General features: G+C 35.3%; 1 long non-coding RNA gene across 2 annotated transcripts in view; it reads right to left on the minus strand.

The window, feature by feature from the left end:
• Positions 1-339: 339 nt before the first annotated feature.
• The window catches only part of LOC141516101 (uncharacterized), a 32,562-nt gene continuing 8,172 nt past the window's right edge, over positions 340-24,729 (minus strand). Inside the window, exons 3-6 of one of the 2 annotated variants that reach the window (XR_012476613.1) lie at positions 15,073-15,220; positions 11,739-11,813; positions 2,001-2,054; positions 340-941 (exon numbers count right to left, since the gene is read on the minus strand). This is a non-coding gene — a long non-coding RNA (uncharacterized LOC141516101). The remainder of the gene's footprint in view (positions 942-2,000; positions 2,055-11,738; positions 11,814-15,072; positions 15,221-24,729) is intronic. The other variant, XR_012476612.1, reaches the window with a different exon arrangement.

Below are 24,729 nucleotides of genomic sequence, written 5' to 3' on the forward strand. Positions count from 1 at the left end.
TAGGTACTTTGTAGAAATGAATTAATTAAATTAAAGCAGGTTAATTTTTAAGTTGATAATTTTGTTTGGTCCATGAATGATGTTATAAAGATCCAAATGACCCATGGCCAAAAAATGGTTCCCTACTACTAGATAATGCTAAGATGAAAGGGTGATGAAAGTCATTATTTGGCCTTAGATTGGCCATCCTCTGAAGAATGTAGTGGTCTTTGAAATGTCTATTGAACCTCTACAAAGTCACATTGGTAAGTATAGAAATCATGATACAATTAGAAGAGTGCAGATTTATTAGTCTATCTAGAAACATTTATTAAGCACACATTGCTTGGGACTGTTTTAGACATGGGGACACAAAGAATAAAATCTTACTGGAAGTGTTATAGAAGACAATGTGTACATATATAAATCCGCATAACATGAGCATTAATTAAATATCAACATATACCAAGTATTTCAAGGCAAGATAACATGGGAGGGAGGGCACAAGGAGTTAGGGGGATTGGGAAAGGCTTGAATTCATATGCCCCTTTTCATGCCACCTTCTAACCTCTCCAAACCAGTGCAACAAGGAATGCTTTTTCCTCATATGATGAAACTGTTTAGTCTCCACAGAGATACCAATTCAGCTATTTATTATAAGTTTAATTCCTTGGGAGGAGTTCAAACTCAAGATATTAGTTTAAAAATGGGAATGAGCTTCATTTCCAAAATGTTTTGCCAGAAAGGCAACACAAATAAAGATCCAGCACTTGGTGATTCTTTGAAACTGTCAGTCAGCTTACTTTCAGGTGACCTCTCCAGAGTAACCCATATCTCTTAGATGTGTTTTTGAATTTGGCATTTCATTTTGATTGACTCGTTTTTAATTCCTCTTCATCTATTTTTTTCAGTTCATTTATATCTCTATTAACTTGGAGAAACCATTCATCCTGTGAACAGAGCTTTAAATACATTTCATCTATCAGAATTAATATTGCTGAGCGTGCCACCGAATAAACACATTAAAAATAACTGTAACACTTCATTAATCAAAATATCGACTTTAGCAGATGTGACATGCATTCCCCTTTCCTCTTTCTTTTCAGTTGCTATTTCCTGGGGTGGGGGTGGGGGTTGGGGGAGGAGGGTTGTCTTTTCCTGATGGACTAAATTTTTTAAAAAGCATCATAAAAGCCTGCCATCTCTAATGGAAAATATGTGCAAAATGTGAAGGCACAATCCATTATAATTAATGCTAATTAATTATTATATGGTCAAATGAGCAAGAAATGCACATGCAAAATCTAAAAAGTTAATTATTTTAAAAAATGGTTAATCAATTGTGCATTCAAATACACATTTGTTTGAGTATGCAGGCACTTGGGACTTTTCTAAGAGATTGAACTATATCAAATCATGAAAACAAAATGTTTCTAAAATATCTACTGCATGAGGGAAAAATCAGATATATTAAAATCAAATGACCTGATGCTTAATGATTAATATTGAAAAGAAAAATTAAGCATCCTGAGAATCGAATATGAAATTCAAAATGATGTAAAAGATTTGGTGGTGATTATCATCTTTCCTTCCTGAAAGATATTCAACCTCAAAACAAGAGTGATTTTGTCATCATGGAGGAACTGGAATATTATTTCTCATTCCTGGAATGCTCTGTCAGCTAATCTCTGCCTTTTGGTTTAATTTTCATCAAAGCAAGTCGAGTGGTAAACAATACAACCTCTATATGAAGATCTCTTGTGTTGGATAATTTTCTCCTCTCAAAGTCAGTCTATTGACAACTCTAATTGCTAAGAAATGTTCCTTTAAATTAAATTTAAATATGCTCCTGTGGAACATAAATTTGGTCTAAATTCTGACTTCCATAGATCAAATAGAGCAGACCTAATGCCTTTATCTCATTATAACCTTTGAAATATGTGAAGACTGCAATCATATCACTTTTACATTTTTTCTCCAGGCTAAACATCACAATTTTATAGTGAACATGCAGAAAGCACCTTTGAGGGGAGGCAGCTAGGGAGCTTGCTTCAGTATGGGAGAATCATGATGATCTAAAATGGAAGGGAGACATGAGAGTATTCACAGACATTTAATAAATAATTTCAATTTAATAATTATTTTTAGCATTCTTTTATTTTTAAATTTTGAGTTTCAAATTCTTTCCATTCTTGCTGTCCCTCCCTCATGCACTAAGAAGGTAAATAATCGCAACATTGTTACCACTATGCAATGATCTCCTAGTTCTTCTAACTTCACTTTACATCAATTCATGTAGGTCTTACCATGTTCTTTCATTTCTTATAACTCAAAAATATTCCATGACAATCATTTATTGAAACTTGTTCAACAATTCCAAAATTGATGAATATCCCCTCAACTTCCAATTCTTTGCTACTACAAAAAATAGCTGCTATAAATATTTTTGTACATAAAGATATCATTCCTTTTCAAAAATCTTTTTGGGATTCGTACCTAGTATTGGCATTGCCCACCCAAAGGCTAGGCACAAGTTTTTGTATAGCCCTTTAAGTGTAGTTCAAAATTATTATTGAGTAGTTGGACCAATTCACTACTCCATCATTAGTTCATTAGTTATTAATTTTTCCCTCATACTTACTAGCCTTTGGAATTTCTTCTAGTTATGAGGTGATACCTCATTTGCCTTTCTGTAATCAATGCTAATTTAGAGCATTTTTTCATATGATTATATATAGCTTTGATTTTGGAATGGGAATTGGAATTGAGTCAAATTAATAGAAATAATACCCATTCCAAAATCAAAGCTATATATAGACTCAATTCTATATTCAGTGATTTAAAAAAATACTATTTTATTTCCCCCATTACACATAAAAATTTATAACATTCATCTTTTTAAAGTTTAGAGTTCCAAATTCTATTCTTCCCTCCTTTTCTTCTCCCCCCCCCCTTAATAAAAAAATTGCTACAGGTTATGCATGGGCAATTATATAAAACATTTCCATATTAGTCATTTGGTGTAAGAAGACTGGAATGAAGGAAAAATGAAGGAAAGAATGAAAGAAAAAAGAGAAAAAGAACAAAAGAAAAAGAAAGAAAGAAAGAAAGAAAGAAAGAAAAAGAAAGAGGAAAATACTATATAAAAATATATATTCTGTATTCAAGACAATATCAATTCTTGCTCTAGAGGCAGATAGCATTTTTCAACATGAGTCCTTTGGAATTGTCTTGAATCATTATCTTGCTAAAATAGTCATAGTTCATAAGACAATATTACTGTTACTGTGTGTAATGTACTCCTGGTTTTGCTCACTTCGTTTTATATCAGTTCATGTTCATCTTTTTAAGTTTTCCTGTAATCATTCTGTGCTTGTCATTTCTTACAGCACAATAATATTCCATTATAATTGTATACTACAATTTGTTCAGCCAATCCACAACTGATGAGCAGACCCTCATTTTTTAATTCTTAAGCTACCACAAAGCTATTAATATGTATGTATATGCATATATTGTATTTATATTTGTTTTTTATATATAGGCTCTTTTCCATTTGGGGGAATGGGAATCTCCTTAGGCATAGTTCCAAATTGTTTTCCAGAATGGTTAAATCAGTTCACAACTCTACCAACATTGCATGTGCCCTAGATTTCCCACATTCACTCCAACATTCATCAGATTCCTTTTTTGTCATATTATCAGCTCTGATAGATATGAGATTGTACCACAGAGTTGTTTTAATTGCATTTCTCTATTCAATAGTGATTTAGAGATTTTTTCATATGACCATAGATAGCTTTCTTCTGGGAAGTGTCTGTTTATATTCTTTGGCCATTTATCAGTTGGTGAATGACATGTATTCTTATAAATTTGATTCAGTTTTTTATATATTTGAGAAATGGTGTTTTTATCAGAGATACTAGTGGCACAATTCCCCAATCCCCAGTTTTCTGCTTTCCTTATGTTGGATGTATTAGTTTTATTGGTGACAAATCTTTTAAATTTTATATAATCAAAATGATTCATTACATTTTGTAATACAATCTCTTGTTTGGTCCTAAATTTTTCTCTTATCCGTATATATATATATATATATATATATATATATATATATGTGTGTGTGTGTGTGTATATATATATATATATATATATATACACACATATATATATATATATATATATATATATATATATATATATATATAAAACAGGCAAATGATTCCATGCTCTTTTAACTTGCTTATGGCATCACCCTTTTTTGCATAAATCATATACCCATTTTGACCTTATCTTGGGATATGGAGTGAGATGATGGTCTAGATCTTGTTTAGGCCATATTGTTTTTCCATTTTTCTTAGCAAATTTGTCCAAAAAAAAAGAATTTTTGTCCCAGTTTGGGTCTTTGGATTTATCAAATGTTAGATTATTTTTTAATTTCTCCATTTCTTAGCCCTAGTACCAGATTTTGCTGATAATGGCCAAGTTACAATATAGTTTGGGATCTGATACCATGATTAGGCCACCTCCCTTCACATTTTTTTAAAATTGGTTGCTTTGATATTCTTGACCTTTTGTTCTTTCATATGAAATTTGTTATTCTAGCTCTATAATTTTTGGTAGTTGATTGGTATGGCACTGAATAAACAGATTTAGGTAGAAATGCCATTTTTATTACACTGGTTCAACCTAATCATGAGCTTTTGCCAATTTTTTAGATCTGACTTTGTGGGAAAAGTGTTTTGTAACTGTGTTTTAAATATTTTAAGATAAAGTCTGTTTATTTCTATGCTCTGTAGTATTTTCCCTAGGAATGAGAATTGTATTTTGTCAAAAACTTTTTCTGCATCTATTGAGATAATCATCTGATTCCTGTTGGTATGCTATATTTGTCCTACTACTGAACCAGTCCTTCATTCCTGTAATAAATTTCCCCTGGACATGGTATAAGATTCTTGGGATGTATTGCTGTATTCTCTGTACTAGTATTTTATTTATAAAATTTGCATTAATATTTGGGGAAATTGGTTTATAGTTTTCTTTTTTCTGTTTTGACTTTTACTTGATTGGGTGTCAGACCATATATGTGTTATTAAATGAATTTTGCCAAAGGAATTTTCTTATTTTTCCAAATAGATTATATATTGCAATTGGTTCTTAAATGTTTGGTAAAATTCACTTTTGAATCCATCTGGCCCTGGTGACTTTTTAAGTTTATCATTCAGTTTCTTTTTCTAAGATTGGGTTAAGTATTATTTCTTTTTCTCTTAATCTGGGCAATTGATATTTTTGTAAATATTTAAATTGTCATTTATTGCCATTTAATTAGGCAAAATATCTCCCAATAACTATTTTAGTTTCCTCTTCATTTTTATTTCTTTCCTTTTTTTGAACCAAATTGACCATTGATTTATCTTGTCTTTTTCCCTCATAAAACCAGCTTCTAGTTTTATTCAATAGTTTTCTTTTGATTTTCAGGGTTTCCAATTGGTGTTTGAGGATTTTTAATTTTTTTTTTTTGCTAGTTTAATTGCATGTCCAATTCATTGATCTTTTTTTCTCTATTTTATTGCTGTAATCATTTAGAGATTAAATTTTCTCCTAAGTACTGTTGTAACTGCAGTTCCATTTTTTTTTTTTACATTTTTTGAGACTTTACAAATGGCCATTTTGACCTTCTTTTCTAAGTTTATGTCTTGATCCTCCCTGGCACCATAGTGATTTTCTATTATCAAGCTCTTTTGCTCATTTTATAACTTTGTGCTGAGGTGGACTCTGCTGTTACATTGTTCCAAACATTCTGTGTTAAGACTTGGGTCCTTGCTTCTGTCCCTAGGTTTGGAGGTCTAGCTACTGACTTGCACTAAAGAGCCCCCTTCCTGCTGGGTTATACTGTTGACCAGCATCAAGATGCTGGTCTTTTCTAGGAGCAAGGCCTCTTCTCTATCTCTGGGGGCAGGGTTTTGTTGGCTGCTTCCATTTGAGGTGGGGTCTCCCTGTGCTGCTCATCTGGGCTATCTTGCATGAACATTGTGCCTTGCTGGTGGTTTATCCTGGAGTCTTGTTATAGGTCTGAAAGTGTGTGACTTGCCACTGATGCTTGTTTACCTGTTCTCCTCCCACCACAGTGAGACAGCTCTGTGCTGCTAAGTTTATTCCTTGCTCCTAAATTGGTTCTGAGGTGTTTTTCATGGTTGTTTGGAAGGGAATTTGGGAGGGCTGTAGGAAAGTTTCTCTATTTTTTCTGTCTTGGGATAAGAAGTCTGAAAAATGAGACCTTTATCGGAGCAACTTCCTGTAAAAAATCTTTTATTATCTAAGGTAATTTTTAACATAATGTCGTTTCCCTGATTATATCTTCTAATTTGGTCTGTTTTTTATTTTATTTTGTCTGAGATCATGATTGCTATCCCTGTCTTTTTCACTTTAGCTAAAGCACAGATTCTGTTCTAGTACTTTATTTTAAATCTGTGACTGTTTCAAGTCATTTCTCTTGTAAATATACTGCGGATATTGGTTTTCTAAAACATTCAACTATCTATTTCCATTTTATGAGTTCATCCCATTCACATTCAGTTATTGTGTATTTTCCTTTATCCCATTTTCTTCTTTTTCCCTCTATCTTGTTCCTCCTGAAAAGCTTATATTTCTTCTGACTAATATAATCTCTTTTAAATTATCTCCCCTTCTCTTTCTGATCCTCCTTTCCCATATCTCCTTCCCTTCTACTTTCCCAAGGGTTAAATTACATTTCTATGCACAATTGTGTGTATTTCAATTTTTAATAACTTTTATTTAAAGTAATGTGTTCTAAATTCTATTTCACCACTCCTTCCCCCAGCACAGTAAGCACATATATACATGTGCAGTCATATAGAACATTTCCATGTGTATATATTCTTAATTCTTTGAATCAGTTTTGATATGAAGTTCAAGAATTGTCCAGACCCCTCCATTGTAAAAGCTCCCCTTCACATATCACTTTTATATGAGAATATTTTCCTCATAGGGCAGCTATTTGGTATAGAGGGTGCAAGTTCGAATCAGCCTTGAAAACTCATCCAGTTCCTGATTTGTATCTTGTTACTAGATCCAGATGGTTCTGGAGGAGAAAGTGAGGCTGGTGGCTTTGCACAGTAGCCCCTCACTCAAATCTATTTCACATACTTGTCATGGCATCACCTTCTTGATGTCATAGTCTTTGAGAATGAAGGAAACATTTATTTTCCCCCATTCTCTTTCTTCTCCTAATGCATTCCTTTTTACCAACTTCTTCCTTATTTTTGGAGTACATTTATTTAACATAATTGTAGCTATGCCCTTTGTCTGTATAAACTTCTTTTACCTGCCCTAATAATGATAAAATTCTTAGGAGTTACTTATTTTTTATATGGGAATACAAAAAATTATGAATTCTTTTTATGAATTCTTTTTCATGCTTCTCATGTTTGAGTATCAACTTTTCTATTCAGCTCAGGAATCAGAAATTCTTGAAAATCCTGTGTTTCATTAACTATTTTCCTCCCTGAAGGATTACATTTAGTTTTGTTGGATAGGTTGTTCTTGGCTGCAATCCTTTTTTCTTTCCTGAAAAATCATATTCTAAGCTCTCCCTTCCTTTAATGTGGAAGGTGTTAAATCTCATGTGATTCTATCTAGGGTTTTACAGGACTTGAAACTATTTCTGGATGCTTGAAGTGTTTTCTTGATCTAGGAGCTTTGGAATTTGAATTTTTTTCTGGGAGTTTCATTTTTGTAGGATCTCTTTCAGGAGGTGATTGGTGGAGTTTTTCAATTTCTATTTTACTTTGTGGATCTAACATATCAAAAGTTTTCTATGATAATTTCTTGGAATATATCTAGGTTCTTTATGGCTTTCTATAATCTTTTTTGGGTCAGTTCATTTTTAATGAGATAGTTTACATATTCTTTTATATTTTTGTTCTTTTCCATTTTTTTGGTTTTCTTTTTTTTTTTTTTGCATGGGCATAAGGGTAAGTGACTTGCCCAAGGTCACGTAGCTAAGTGAGTATTGTCTGAGTCTGGATTTGAACTCAGGTCCTCCTGACTCCAGGGTCGTGTTCTATCCATTGCACCAGCCAGTTGTCCCCATTTATTATTTCTTGATGTCTCATGATTTCTACTTGTCCTATATATCAATTTTTGAGAAATTATCTTTTGGTCAATTCTATTTTTAAAGGAGTTTTCAGTAGATTTTTGTGTCATTTTTTTATAATTTGGCCAAATTTTTAAGCGATTTTCTTCAACATTTTTTGTGACTCTTTTGCAAAACTATTAATTCATAATTTTCTGGCATCACTCATTTCTTTTTTCAATTTCTCCTCTACCTTTTTTATGTTTTTCTTTAAATCTTCCAGGAATTGTTGTTGGGTTGGGTTTCAATTAGCATTTTTCTTTGAGGCTTTGCATATAGCTTTAATGACATTATTATCTTCCCTGATTCTCTTAATTTTTTTTGTTGTTTGCTCACTTTATCAGTCTATTTATTGACATTGACCTTTATTTTAAAGTTGATCTCTGCCTGCCTGATGGTGGACGGCACTGCACCAAACTTCAGATTTCTTTTGTGCTACTATTTTCATAGTTACTTCTCAGGGTCTATACATTTTGGATTCTTCCAAATTGGCATGATCCTGAAAGAGGTATGATCACCACTGTGCTTTGATTTTTACTTAGGAAAGGCCCCTGGTCACCTCCATCCATAAGCACTAGTGCTGTTTGCTTTGGAAATATGATTTGGAACTATGATTTGGAACTATGTTATGACTAACCCCCAGCATTCCTCTCCACCTTGAAACCATAATCCATAACTATGAGTGGTCAATAGAATTGCCAATCAGACCTAGGTATATGCAATGCCAGCAAATGTCCCCTATAATTTCTGACCCCTTTACTGTCTCTAGACTGAGAGCTCCCAAAGCTGTTGCTGTTGCTGTTGCCACTATTGCCGCTACACTACACTGGATGGGGGCTGTAGACATGCTTCAGACCTTCTCACCTCAACCTTTTATTTGCTCTGCTGTTCCAAAATTTTATTTAAGAAATTATTTTAAACTTATTTGGAAAGGAATATTGAATGAGAATTCAAGGGGGTGACCACCCCTAAACTATTCTCTTGGCTCCACCTCCACATAGACATTTTTGTAACTGGTTATAGTTGTCTAACAGGTCATGAATTCCTATTCCATGATATACTGCAGAGGCATTCAAAGATTTAGCCAGCCATACTCTGACTATTCTCTCTTGATTTTATTATTTTTCTAATGGTCTTTCCTGGGAGATAGTGCTATAAGGGGGAAGAACCCTTGAGCCTTCTCCCCACTGAGAACAACATGTGGTCTGTAAATACAGACCTGTATTCATTACCTTCTTCAGCATTTTTGGTGAGGGAATTAAAAACAGAAACTATGCAATTCAAACTACATGATTCTGGAAACCAGAATCCATTGGTGAGCTTTGCAACCAGCCTAGCATACACCTTAAGTAGTTAGGAGTGGTCTTCAGGAGTGTCTGCAGAACTCAGCCCAATTAATCATCCAAATTAGAACTATCCAGAAGCAGTAGAGTATGAGTATGAACTTGAATGTTATTGAGAAACTGTACTATAAAAGAGAGTAATCTCTCATCAGAGGTGATATAGGGAGAGTGTTCTTACGTGGTATGTATATGGGAGCATATTTGTACTTTTATCATTGCTAAAATCTTAAAATTCCACTTTTAAAAAGCTGTCTGAAGTTAAGTGGTTTTATGGAACCAAGGCATGCATGAGTCATTATTTGGTGGCTAATAGTGGGGCCAATAGTAAAGAGAAAGCCCCAAATCCTCAAAGCATCCCTAAACTCTGAGATTGAGGTATAACATACTAACATTGGGATAGTGAACACAGATCATATTGACTACCCTAAGATTTAGAACTGTAAGAGAACTTAGGCAAATCTAGTTCAAACCCCTCATTTTACAAATGAGGGAAACAGAGTCCATGAGAGGGTATCTAGTCCAGGATCAAACAGAAAATAAACACATAATAAATGTACCTTCAATTACTCCTTGTATGGTATAGTCTTAAGTAGTCTCACCATACTAGTTGCCTTTCTCCAAATGAGTTTCTCCTTGTCACAGAATGTGACAATCAAATGTCTAGTCAGAACTTAAAAACAACTTTACAGATATAGTTTCTGAAAAACATAGCTTCTTTTCTGTGAGAACACAAACTACTTATGTCTTTAATATATTCTTGTCTGGGATTCAAACAAGTCCCTCAAGTAATTATTTCCCCAGGCTGAGAATAAAGCTGTGTCCTGAGTTCCGCATAAGGGAGGGAACATGGGTAAGTATAAAAATTAACTGGGAAAAATTTGGGTTGTCTGACTACTGAATGAAAAAGGAAATCTCTTGGCTTCAGAGAGTAGAATTAATAGCAAGTGTGCACAAATTTCAGACAAATTTAGTTTTGACTAACATAAAAATAATGCCTTCCCAAATATCTTTCCCTAATAGTTGTCCAAAAGTAGAATAGGTTGCTCTGGGAGATAATAGCTACCTATTTCTCTCTATCATGACTCAAGGTCTATAAGCAAATTCTTGGCTCATCATTTATCATGGTATGAAGAGTGCTCTGGGAGACACAAATTGGTCTAGAGGATCCGAGAGGTCCTTCCTTTCCAACTATGTGATTATGAGATCAGGGCAGAATGAGTTAGAATGATCACATAAAATTCTATGCATGCACATATATGTATATATTACACATTTGCACACATGTACACAAATATTCCTACACATATGTGTAACATATACTTCTACGATATATTCCATTGTTCTATAAATTCTATGCATCCTAAAATTTAACTTTTTTACCTTCCACAGCATGCTATTAATCCATTGAATTTTCAGTGCATTAAAACCCAGAATTTTTTAAAAATATGGACTACCATCTAATCCTTGTATTTTTTCACCATTTACATATGCAGTTGGTTTTTTGGGGTTTTTTTGCAAGGCAATGGTTAAGTGACTTGCCCAAGGTCACACAGGTAATTATTAAGTGTCTGAGGTCAGATTTGAATTCAGGTACTCCTGACTCCAGGGTTGGTACTCTATCCACTGTGCCAACTAGCTGCCCCAGAGTTGGTTTTTTTAACCAAGTACAACACAATTTATTCCTATTATATTTCATCATATCAAACTGATAGACTGTCAAGCTAGGCTGTCATCCAGTGACACAATATATTCCTTACATCTTCATGTCATTGAAAAATTTCATCAGCATAAATTCTTCATTCAAATAATTGATAAAAATGTTGAATAAAATAGGACTAAAGGCATACTAAGCCTTCCCCACAAGTTGGCATCACTCCACTCAGTACCACTATTTGAATTTTGTACTTCAAACAGTTCCAAACCCACCTAAACATATTATTGTCCAGTCCACATCCTTCCATTTTATCCAAATATAACATGAAGGATTTTTTAAAAATTGCTTTACTGAAAATCAGGCAAATTATATCTATGGCATTCCTTTGATCTACCCACCATTTAGTCATTAGAAAATTACTTCAGCATGGTATAACTTGTTATTACTGAACCAATGCTAACTTTTGCAAAGGGAAGAAATGAAACCCTGATCCTATGAATCTTACAAATCAGAAGATACAAAGATTTGAACTTCTCAGTGGTCTATTACTGAGTAGTTACATGCTACAAGCTGGCTAATGTGACTGGTAAAAGTCAATCTAACTTACTGTGAATTTAGCTTCTTCATCAATGAAATGAAAAGTGTAGTCTTGATTTCCTTTACAATTCCCAAAGTTTTGATTCTAGGAAGGAAACATACAAATGACACTCAAGTCAATGATTTTCCCCCTACATTGCTTCTTCCAAAAGACTGATAGGTGCAAAGTATTTTGGAAGCAAAACAAGCACTTCACTGAATGTGTATCATGGACTTGACACTGTGCTAATTTGGGGTATATAAATTTTTTTTAATGGATGGAAACATGGAAATAAGGAAAATGGGGATGGAAAAATGAAAACAGCTCTTGTTCTCAAGGAGTTTACATTCAATTGGTGGAGATAGTATGTATATAAGAGTGTGTGTACATTATGTAAATGCTTATATATTATATGAAGAAAATAAAAACAAGGTAAATTTTTAGGGGAAGGTTGGGTAAAGAACGAGTGACTGTTAGCTCAAGAAAGGTTACAGATAACTGATCCAGCCATTCTGGAGATCAATTTGGAACTATGTCCAAAGGGCAATAAAACTGCATACTCTCTGATCCAGAAATACCACTATTAGGTCTAAATCCCAAATAGATCATAAAAATGGGGAAAGACCCACATATTCAAAAATATTTATAGCAACTCTTTTTGCGGTGCCAAAAATCAGAAATCGAGGGGATGCCTATCAATTGGGGAACAGCTGAACAAGTTATGATATATGAATGTGATGAAATACTATTGTTCTATAAGAAATCATGAGCAGGTAGACTTCAGAAAAAGCTGGAGTGTCTTTCATAAGCTGATACTAAATGAAGTGAGAAGAACCAGGAGAACATGATGCACATTAACAGCAACATTGTGAGATGATCAACTGTAATGGTCTCAGTTGCTCTCAGTTGTTCAGTGAACAAGAACAACCCTAAGAGATGTGTGATGGAAAAGGCCATCTACATTCAGAGAAAAACCTAGGGAGTCTGAATGTAGATCAAAACATACTATTTTCACTTGTGAAACTTGTTTATGTTTTTTTCTCATGGTTTTTATCCCTTTAGTTTTAATTCTTATATAACATGACTGATATGGAATTATGTTAAACATGACTGTAAATGCACAATTTACATCAAATTGCTCACTGCCATAAGAAGGGTGGTAGAAAAATGTGGAATTCAAAAGTTTTCAAAAAGATGAATGTTGAAAACTATCTTGGGATATAATTGGAAGAAATAAAATAAAATAATATTAAATGGGGCAAAAAGAAAGGCTATGCATAGAATATGACATTAGAGTTGAATCTCAAAGGTAACTAAAGATTCTAAGAGGAAGGAGGTTAGGAGGAAGGGACAAGTATGAAGGTCAACTAAGACAAAAGCAAGGAGGAGATAAGGGCATCATGGATGAGAAAAAAAGGATCCATTTGACTAGATTTTAGAGTGGGGTAAAATGAATAATGTATAATAAAATGGGAATTGTAGGTTAATAAAACTGAAATTGTAGGTTGAGGCAATTTAAGAGAGATATGTAATTCTGAGTTCCAATTATATCATGTTACACACTTAGGTCATTTGATTTTCACAACCATGTTGTAAGGTAGGTATTCATTTATGACTACTCCCATTTTATAGATGAAGAAAATGAGGTTGGCAAAAGTTAACTGAACTGACCAATGTCATTCAGTAATTAAGTAGTAGAGCAGGATCTATTTCCTGTGCTCTTTCCATTATACCATGTTCCTTCTTAAGAGAAGGAACTAGAGAAATAAGAGAAAGAGGAAAATTCCATAGGAAAGTAAAGAATTCAAGGAATAGTTAGTCAACAAATGCTTGTTAAATATTTTCCATCTGTTTAACAATGGTGATTCAAGCACAGAAGTGGAAGTTACTCCTCAAGGAATAACACATTAATTTCAGTTATATTCTGAATTAAATGGGCCTTTTCAGACTGGTTAGAGCTCTGAATTTGGGAGACTCGAGTTCAAATTCTGCCTATGATGCTTACCAGATGTTTGACCTTGGACAAATTGTTTCACCTCACTAGAACAAAGTTTGTTCATGTAAAATGAAGAATTGGATGTTATCTAAGGGCCATTCAGGTTCTATGATTGTAAGATCTTGTGACCTAAAGTGTGGTATATGTGTATAAATGCATTCTAAATTCTAAACTTATGTCTATTTGAAATTTAAGGACTACCTGCATAATAGAAATGGTGGGGAAGGAGCTAGAAAGAAAAAAGGTCATAGTTGAGTAAGTTGAAATTGCTGCTTCAGATAAGATATATAGGGAATGGACTTAAATATATAAGGAAAAAAGTCCTTAACTGAAAAATGATCAAAGAATATGAACAGGCATTAACAGGAAGAACTAAAAGCTAACAGTAATCATATAAAAAGATGCTTTCTATCATGAATAATTGGACAGATGCAAATTAGATAAACTCTAAGGTACCATTTGGTACCCATCAGATTGGTTTAAGGAGAGAGAAAAAAGAAGGGGAAATGGGGGAACAGGTAGTGGAGTTGTGAACTGATCCAATCTTTCTGAGAAGCATTTTGGAACTATGAACAGATATGTGACCTTTGATCCAGCACTAACTGCTACCAAATCTTTATCTATAAAAGATAAGGGAAAGAAGAAAAGATCCTATCTGAACAAAAATATTATAATAGTTTTTTGCATTCTGGCAAAGAATTAGAGAATTCCCATCAACTGGAAAATATGGTAAATAAAGGTGCAATGAGAAAGGATGAAAATGATGATTTTTAGAAAAAAAAATCTGGGGAGATTTATATGAATTAACAAATTAAAATAAAAATTGAAATGAATTATGGAAAAACAATTTACACAATAACAATATTATTTAGGTAAACAACTTTGAAATATTTATGAATTATGATCAACCCAGTGACCAATGACATATTCCAAGGACTCATGAAGAAACATGCTATCCTACCTTCAGATAGAGAACTGATGGACTAGAGGACAAACTAAAGTAGATTTTTTTCCCTCTTTCTTCTTCCCTTCCCATTTCTTTCCTCTTATTTTTCCTTGTTTTTATGATTCCCCTTCCTTTCCTTCCCCTCCCTCTATTCCCCCCTTTTTCCTCTATTTTTTGAACATGGATGATGACATAATTTGTTTTGCTTGACTTTTATATATGTATATATGATATATGTATATACATATATGTATATAAATATGTAAAAATATTTATCTTTTCAATGAATGGGGGAAGGGGAGACTTGAGGGAGATTATTTCTAACACAAAATTGAACAAAAAAGGAAGTGTTGCTTCAAGCTCAGGAAAAAGAAAAAAAATAACTTTGAAAATAAAAAAAAATATGGACAAGAATTTGTTACCTGTTATGTAGTAGCCACTGTGTTAATGGCTAAGGATACCAAAAAAAGAGATGAACAAATCTCATTCGCAATGATTTCATAGTCAAATGAGGGAGACACCATATAGACAACTGCAGACAAAATATATACAGGATGAAGGAAGCAGGTCCTTTACAATGAATGAAAGAAGAGAAAGGAGAATAGAGGAGAACATTAAGGCATTTACAAGATGACGCTTACACTGCTCAATACTGATTGAACAAATGGATGTAAGAAAAAAATAGATCTATTCATATGGGAAATAAGCAGAGAGGCTCTGTCGTGATTTTTAGCTTGTTTCTCTTTTAGGCACAGAATATACTGAGATTCTATTATCTTTGAGGATGATGAACTCCAAACTGGTTTTTAGCAATTGTAGAACTAGCCATAAGTAAATGACTGGCCAGATTCACTCTTATCTGCTTATAAACACAGGTGGTTATCAAGGACTTACATACACTGGTTCAGAGGCTTGTGAACATCTCTTAATGAGCCTTGCTTCAGATTCACAGCCTTTGGTTCATGTATGGTTTTGCTCTAGACAGAGAATTAACTTAGAGGGTTTAAGTGGGATGTGGCTATGATAAACAAAGCTTGAGTGAGGGGCTTTTGACTAGAGAGGAATCATGGCATAATGAAAAGTTGGGTTTGAATTCTGACTCTGGTATGTGGGTGAACATAGACTAGTCATTTGGCATCCCTGATCCTCAGTTTCCTCATCCAGAAAACGAGAAGCAACATAGTCTACTTTATCCTCTAAGTTCTTTATTCTTCTTCTAATTTTCCTCCAGGGCTTTATTTTATTTTTATTTTTTGCTGTGCTTTCATTTCTTATAAGCATTCATGTAGTTCTTATGGGATCTATTTTCTTTTGTGTCTCTGCTTGCTGTCATCATAGTTTCTTCTTTTTATATTTTATATAGATCGATAATAATTTTATTCTAATCAGTGTCTTCTTTGGTTTACTCAACTTTCAAGTTTTAATCCCTGAATTTGGGATTCATGATAATACTTGGGTGAACATTTTCAGTGGGAGTGTCTGCCCTGCTTCTTCTCACTCTGACTCACTTTGGTTATTGCCCCGGTTTCTCCACCTCCTGGGATTCACAGTCAGATGGGGAAGACACTATGCAGAGAACTATGGATAAAAAGTTATATATTGGATGAAAGAAGCAAGATCTTTATAGTGGATGAGGGAAGAACAAAGAGGTACATTTATGTGAATCTTTGAGGTTCAGAGAGTGTTGACTCTGTAAGACCTATGAAAATCTAAGGGTGCAGTGCTGGGGACTTCTGAGCCCCTGGGTGGCTGCTATCTTGGACTGAGAGCATTGCTCTAATACTGATCCTTTATAGGGTTTCAGAAGGTCCCATTATGGGGTTCTTCTCTGGGTACTTTGGACTACCCTGGGGATTTTTGATGATCTGGGTCTTTTTTCCAGGGGAGTCCTCCATTCTTGTTGCCTCCTAAACACAGAATCTTGCATTTATATATCAATGTGACTTTCATGGATTTTTTTTCTGACATATTTATGTGGGAGTTAAATCCACATTCATTCAGGATGTGGACTTTGACCAAAAGCCTCATACAAATCTTTAAAATAGTTAGAAATAACTTGCTAGTCTGAATTAGTGGAATGGTTTAAGCAGTTAAAATAAGAGAGAATAACATTACCTGAGTATGAGATAACAGATGCATAGAAATAATTTTTTAAAAATCAGACTTGTGTTATAATTAACTGCTAAGATGGAAACTTCCTCAGCCAAGGAACCTGTTCTGTACATTTTCATTTTAGAGAGCTCTGAGCTCTGAAATATTATCTGTATCAGAGGTAGTTCTTAAACTATGATATTTCTGTCTCTGAAACTGTCTACCTACTATGTCCTTGCTCTTATCAACTTGCAAAACTTCAATGGTGATAGAAGTATCTTCTATTATCATTACTAGTGGGATAAATTCTAATAAATATCAGAAAATAAAGCCTAACCATAAAGATTAGTAAGGTAGTAGATTGGGTGTGACTGGAAAAAGAGTTAATACCAGTGCAGGTGAAAATCCATTATGCCTGAAGAACATGATGCTTTTGTGATCTAATACATAACACTTGCAACTTTTCTAGAAGGTATAATTATCTTGTAAATGAAGAAACAGGTATAAAAAGAATGTGGCTTGTCCAGTGACTCACAGTAATTCATTGACAGACCTGGACCTCAAAGATAGATTATGTAATTCCATATTTACTATTTAACAAATTGTGCTCCCACAAGCCACTTAATCCTTGCAAAAACTAAAATAAATAAATAACTGCAGAACTTACTAAAAAAACCAAAAACAAATTATGCTACCAAATGAAGATGGGTGAAATTAGAGTGGTTAAGAACAGGGAGTGTCTTATCTTTAAACATACATTTATTTGGCACCTATGAAATCAAGAACATATATGATGTATACAACCTATATCAGATTGGTAGCTGCTATGGGGAGGGGGGAAGGAGAGGAGAGTGGCAAAAAATGTGAAACTCAAAAGCTTCAGAAGGATGAATGTAATTGGAAAAAAATAAAAAATAAAGAAGTATGATAGAAAAAGAAAGTGGGCTGGTTGTGTGTCAATGGTAAGAAATGATAGGTGGACTGTTTTATTGATCCAAATAATATCCTCACATTATCAGGAGAAAGGAAGGGAGGGAAAAAGGAAGATAGAAGGGGAGGGAAGAAGAAAGAAAAGAAGAAAGGAGGGAGCAAAGGATGAAAATAAAGGAGAGAGGAAGGAAGCATTTTTAGCATACATAAAGTGTGAGGCACTGTGCTAAGCATTCTACCAATATTTCATTTGATTCTTATTTCCACCCTGGGAAACTGAGGGTATTATTATACCTGTTTTATAGTTGAGGAAACTGAGGTAGACAGAGGTTAAATGAATTGCCCAGGATTGCATAGCTAGTAAATATCTACAGCTGAATTTGAATTTAGGTCTTTCCAATTCTAGATCTAGTAATATATACATTAAATAGTCAATAAACATGTCTCTCTAGCACCTACTACATATCAGACCAAGCTAACTTGGGAAGACAAAGACAAAAAATTGTCTCTGCTTCCAAGGAGTTCACTATCTAATGTGGGAAACAAAACATAAAATGCAGCTGAAAAGTGAAGGAGGAGGGACAAAGAGAGAACAAGATGTAATCTGTCAGTTTAGTATAAAATGATAATTGCCCCTTAAAAAGAGGATCTAGAAGGAACTTTCTGATGTCAACTCACCATTCTTTCCAAACAGATGGAGCAGGGGGCTCTGCTACCCCTAGCTGCCTTTAGGAAAATTAAGAAAGGGAATGGCTAGGTGGTACAGCGGATAGAGCACTGGCCCTGGAGTCAGGAGTACCTGAGTTCAAATCCAACCTCAGGCACTTAATACTTACCTAGCTGTGTGGCCTGGGGCAAGCTAGGAAAAAGCCACTTAACCCCATTGCCTTACAAAAAAACCTAAAAAAAGAAAAAAGTAAGAAAGGTCATTGAGGGAGCCCACTTCAGGTTAGGACATAGAACACAGGAGAATCAGAGATAACAGAGGGTTATGGTTGGCATGTTCAGCGGAAATATATGAGTTCACATGCCCATTGAAGAATTTTGCTGTCTCAGGCTTTGTGCCATTTTACAGATGAGGATACTAAAGCTCAGAGAAATTAAATGACTTGCCACGGCCAAGTCTCCATGACAACCATATGAGACAGAAGTGATGGGTGTTATTTCTTTGTATGTGAGCAAACTGGGGCTTACAGAGTGTAAAATTAACTTGTCCAAAGTTCTATAACTAGTTAGTGAAAAAGCCAGGGTTATAATCCTGGTCAACTTGAAATTCAATACTTTTTTATGAACTGAGAGAAATTGTTATTTTTCAATTAATAACCAATTATAAATCAGGTTTGAGGTTTTTCCCCCTATGTCTTCATTCAGGGACCAGGCCTTACAGATCAGTCAGTCTCAGAAAGGACGGACTGAAGATGAGATTGGTCTAATTCTCCTGGGTCAATCTTGGGCAGGGCCTAGCAGAGTTTGCTTTTGATTAAAGTATAAAGAAAATCTAATCTGGGTGAATACCAGGCCTATTAGACTCATAACCTTGATCTCCTCCCTCCATGTCACCCCATTGTTCCATGAGTTGTCTGGGTAGAGATGCATCTCTCTGGAGGCAACTAAATCTCATGATCACTTCCTCAGCAGGAGCTGTTGAAGACTTTTGTCCCACCTCCTTATTAGTGAGGTAGATGGAGCATTGATCCTAGAGTCAGGATAGGAGCTCAAATCTGACTTCAGACATTGTCACTTACTAGCTGCGTGACCTTAGACAAGTCACTTCACCCTGACTGCCTCGCATCCGGGGACACCTCCAGTCATCCTTCCACTGGACCCAGATGATTCCAGAGGTGAAAAGGAGGCTGGTGACTTAGCACAGTACTCCCTCACACAAAACCAATTCACCTGCATGTTGTGGCATCATCTCCCTGATGATGTGTTTTTTTGGGGAGAATAAAGGAAAAACAAAAACAGTCCTCTCATTAATCTTTCACTATCAGGGTTGATCTCATCCGCCAGGGGCATGCCCTTTCACAAAGGTATTTAATCATCCCATAATCTCTACCGTTTTGTCTTTGGTTATAGAGACCACTGATCATCAGTGCATTGTCTCTTAGCCTAATCAATAAATTATTAATAACCCAGAGACTCTTGTCCCCTTGGGCTTTTCATTAATCACACATAATACTTACTCTTCTATCAACCAGTAGAATTTGACTTGCATTACAAAGAGCTATGTAAATGGGGGGAAGTATGGGGAGAAAATATTCATTAGATACCTACTATGTACCAAAAAATATTATTTCATTTAATTCACATAATTCCAGGAAGGTGTTATGATTATCCCCATTTAATGTTGAGGAAACTGAGGCAGAGGCTAAATAACTTACCTACTAAGCACCTGAGGCAGGATTAGAACTCAGAGCTTTGTGACTCCAGGTCCAGTGCTTTAGCTACTGTACCACTTTGCTACCTGATCAAAGAATTGGGAAATGTAAAAAAGGGCCTAGGCAGACAATTGAAAGATCAAGCCAAGAAGCCAAGGAACAAGACAATTTAGGCATGAATTTAGCAGAGACAACAGGAATTCCATATCCTGTTTTCCCCAAGGCATTTGTGAAAAGAGAAAATAATCTGATTAGCAGATGATGAAGACTGCACTGATCTAGCTCTAAGCATATTCAGAGAAAGAAAAAGTGATTTACTTTGTGAGTTTCTTCCTTTTTCAATCACTACAGCTATGAATCAGGAATGTTTCATAGAAGGAAACTGAACAGGAAAGTAAATATGCCCAGGACAGCAAACTGGAACACTGGTGGCTGATGTGTATTTGATGTTATTAGATATTTTTGGTTTTTTCCCTCTGAAACTTACCACCTTGTCCATGTCCGTCACTCTGGTCACATGGTCCAATAGCCAGATTCAGACTCCTCACCCAAACACAATGCCAGCATCTTACTCAACTGGCTAAACAAGTCAGGGGGCTTGACTAATTTTTGCCTCCACCAATCCCAACATTAAAGACCAAGTGTGCTCATAGATGGAAATAATGCAAGCAAACACAAGACACATTCTTCTCAAATAAGCCTTTGAAATTATGTTCTACATTAATCATTATTTAAGCTATCCCAGAAAGCTACCTTTGGAATTCAATGGAATCCAAACTAGAGCCACAGACCTCCTGGATGATATGTATGGGTGGGCTGCATTGGGAACTGTGTGAATTTCTTAAATGAAAAATAACTAATTAAGCTGATATCATTCCCCAATCATCCACAGAGAATAACCAATAATTGATTTGGGAGGATCTTGCTCAGGCTGCCACTGATTTAAAAAAAAAATATTGAATCTGTCCCTTGATGATTAACAGAGTAATTCCTCTAGCAATTATGGACTCTCTTATAAATGATGGTCTCATAATTTCCAGCTTGCCAGAAGCAGCATTAATTCAAATGTGTGCAATTCACTCTTCTGGCTCATTTCCATCATTTCTTCCCCACAGTATAGACTCTCTGGGATACACTAAAAGCCCTTTGCTGAGGGGGTACACTCACTATTTCTAAAATGATCACCAATGAATATATTATGTGCTATCATTTTCCTATAATTTATTCATAGGATTCCAGGATCATAGATTCAGAATTTGAAGGGGCCTTAGAGGTCATCTAGGTACACAGTGGATAGTGTGCTAGACATGGGAGTCAGGAAGACCTGAATTCAAGTCTAGTCTCAGATAATAACTAGCTGTGTGCTCCTAGGCAAGTCATTTAACCTATTTGCCTCAAATTTTCTTATCTATAAAATGGGTCTGTAAAAAAGGGGGGCAGTTAAATGGTACAATGGATAGAGTGTCAACCCTGAAGTTAGGAGGACTTAGTTCAAATCCAGCCTCTGATACTTTCTGGCTGTGAGACTTTGTGCAAGTCATTTAAACCTGTTTGTCTCCCATCCGGAGCCCTCTCTAGTCACTCTGATCCATACCTGGCCACTGGACCCAGATGACTCCAGAGGAGAAAGTGAGGCTGGAGACTTAGAACAGAATCTCTGGCACTCCAATCCAATTCACCTGCTTGTTATGGCATCACCTCCCTGATGTTATTGCCTTCTTCGAAAATGAAGGACAAATATTACTTCCTAAAGTTGTGAGGATAAAATGAAGTTTGTACAACATTTTGCAAACTTAACATGCTTATCTGAAACATTTTGTTTTATTGTTGTTGTTGTTGCTTTTCTCCTTCTCTCTAATTACATCTTACTTTCTCATTATAAATGAGGAAATGGAGCAAAGTCAGAAAGATCAAGTGATTAAATGACTTGACCAAAGCCAGTACTTTTCATGGTAAGCTTCTTGATTCCAAGTCCAATAATCACATTGCCTCTCAAAAATAGCCTCTCTGTCCTAACCTTCACAAGGAAAATGAGATCTTCCTTGGACCTGATAGTGCCTTGACTCTATTCTCTTTACTTACCTATGTTACACATCAAGAAAAAGTCTCTCATATTCTCTGCTTCCATTTTCACACTACCTACACACTCTTCTTTCCCTGCTTTTGAATAATAATAGCAGCCATCATTTGTATGGTACTTTAAGATCTGCACTGAAGGCAGATTTATACTCAGGTCTTCCTTACTCCAGGCCCAGTATACCCCTCCCTGCATCAGTTAGTTGCTTCTTTGAAAAGACTTTAAGGTAGAGATTCTTAATGTGTGTGTGTGTGTGTGTGTGTGTGTGTGTGTGTGTGTGTGTGTGCGCACGCGCGATGGATCTCCTTTAGTATACAAATCTATGGCCCTTCTCTCTGAATAATGCTTTTAAATACAGAAAATAATATTGGATTATAAAAGTAATCAACTATATTGGAGCACAATTATCAAAATTACACATGCACACACATAAGAGTTTGTGGACCCCAGTTTAAGACCCTTGCTCTATGATTATTAGTGATGTCCTTATCTATAGTAGCCTTTTATCTTCATTCTTAAGTTTTTACCTTTTCCTTGATTCCCTTTTCACCTCTGGAAATGTACTCTGTTACATGATTTTGAACATTAGTTCTTAGTTAAGGTCCTACTGCCCATTTTACCTTGGGCAAAGTTTTAACTTCAAAGGAACTCAATTTCCTAATCTATAAAACTAGAGGTTGAACTAGATGATCACTGAGGTCCCATTTGACTCTAGAATTATGATTGATCCTTACTTTGCTGTGGATTTTGGTAACTTTTCATGGACCTCTTACCCTCCCTCCTTCTTTGTCTGTCTGTGTCCTCCCAGTTCTCCAAGGCCATACTTTGACTAGACACTGGAATATCATAAATTTCTGCTTGCTGTTCTATGAAATCCCTAGTCCCCATGTCCAACAGCAATTTTTCACCTGCTCTTCTTGGCTTAGAGTCTAGGTCATAGAAATATCATTATCTGAGGTGGTACAGAAGGTAGGTGAGTGAGAGAGAGGATAGACAAAGGAATCTCTAATCTGAGACTTGACCTCAGGTCCAGTTAAGAGGAGCAACTGAAAATAAGGCTCATATTTTATGTAATATTCAATCAGATTTCCAAAGAGAATCAGAGCCACTTAATGAGCCTGACTCATTGCAAAACTCACAATCTAATGGGGGAGACAATGTACAAACAGCTATGTACAGGATAAAACTATAAACGAGAAAATAGAAAATAGGGATAATCACAAAGGGAAGGCATGAAGGGGGAGGGAGAAGTCTCTTTGCATAATGGAAGATGATTAAGCTAACAAGGGTATTTAAAAGAGTCACACCAGTTTCCATGGATTTAATTCTCATCTCTATATGGATGATTCTCCAATCTATCACCTATTTTATTTGCTTGATCCTCCCAGATGCTAGTGCCTCTATCCTCTTCTCCACTACCTTGCAAATGCTTAGATGAATAAATCCCTATTAGTTTCTCTGACCAGGGTGCAAGTGCCATGACAGACAGATTGTTTCCACATATTTTATATTTCAAGAATAGAGCAGAGTGTCTGGAACACAGTAGGTGCTTGATGAATACTACTTGATAAAGGTGTATGGAATGCTCAGGGAGGACTAGCTACTTTCAGGGCTGCTCATCCACCTTTGACTTCCACCTCTTACATGTGAGTCTTGTGCACTGACCACACCCACATTTGGACTAAACCAGGTGGAGTTTAACCAATGGGTCTCAAAGCTGTCTACCCCAAACATGTGAAGATCTCTCCAGTGGAATTAGGTAGATGTGAACAATTCATTCTGACAGGCCATGAAGGTAGTGGAAGCCGGTCCTGTGGAGCACTTGTGCCCTCAGAGTCAACTTGAAGACTCTAAGGTCATCCTGGGCCATTACCTTCATAAGACTTTTGTCTTCCTACTAGACTTCAAGGACTCTGGAAAAGAGAGTGAGGCTAATGACTGTCAGCTCTGCTTCACTTTAATTCACATACAAATCAAGATTACATTGATCCTTTTCTAAAATGAAGGACAAGCAATGAGTTGATTGTTTACATATATATATATGTAAGTGTATATGATATGCATATATAAAAGATATTAAGTGTACATGATGATAATAATGATGATGTTTTTCCTTTATTCTTGAAGAAGACCATGACATCAGAGAAGTGATGCCATGACAAGTCCGTGAATTAGATTTAATTAAGAGATGATGTGTTAAGCCACCAGCCTCACTTTCTTCTGTGAAGTCATCTGGATCCAATTATCAGACATAAAACAGGATGACTGGAGATGGCCCTGGATCAGGGTTAGGTGACTTGCCCAAGGTTACACAGCAATTAAGTGTGGGAGACTGGATTTGTTCTCCTGATTCCAAGGTCAGTGTTCTATTCAATGTGCCACCTAACTGCTTTGAAGTGAATATATAAAAACAATATAAGCATATGTTATACATGTGAATTACTTATAAGTTAGATATATTTCCTTTAATTTATATATTAAATATATATTTGTGCATGTGTTTATACATGTGTTGTGTAAATTGCATCCTCTGTTAGAATATAATATCTTTGAGGACAGGGCCCTTTCACTTTTGTCTTTATATTTCTAGTGATTAATATAGT

This window comes from Macrotis lagotis, chromosome 3, assembly GCF_037893015.1.
Source record: "Macrotis lagotis isolate mMagLag1 chromosome 3, bilby.v1.9.chrom.fasta, whole genome shotgun sequence".
NCBI lineage: Eukaryota > Metazoa > Chordata > Mammalia > Peramelemorphia > Peramelidae > Macrotis > Macrotis lagotis.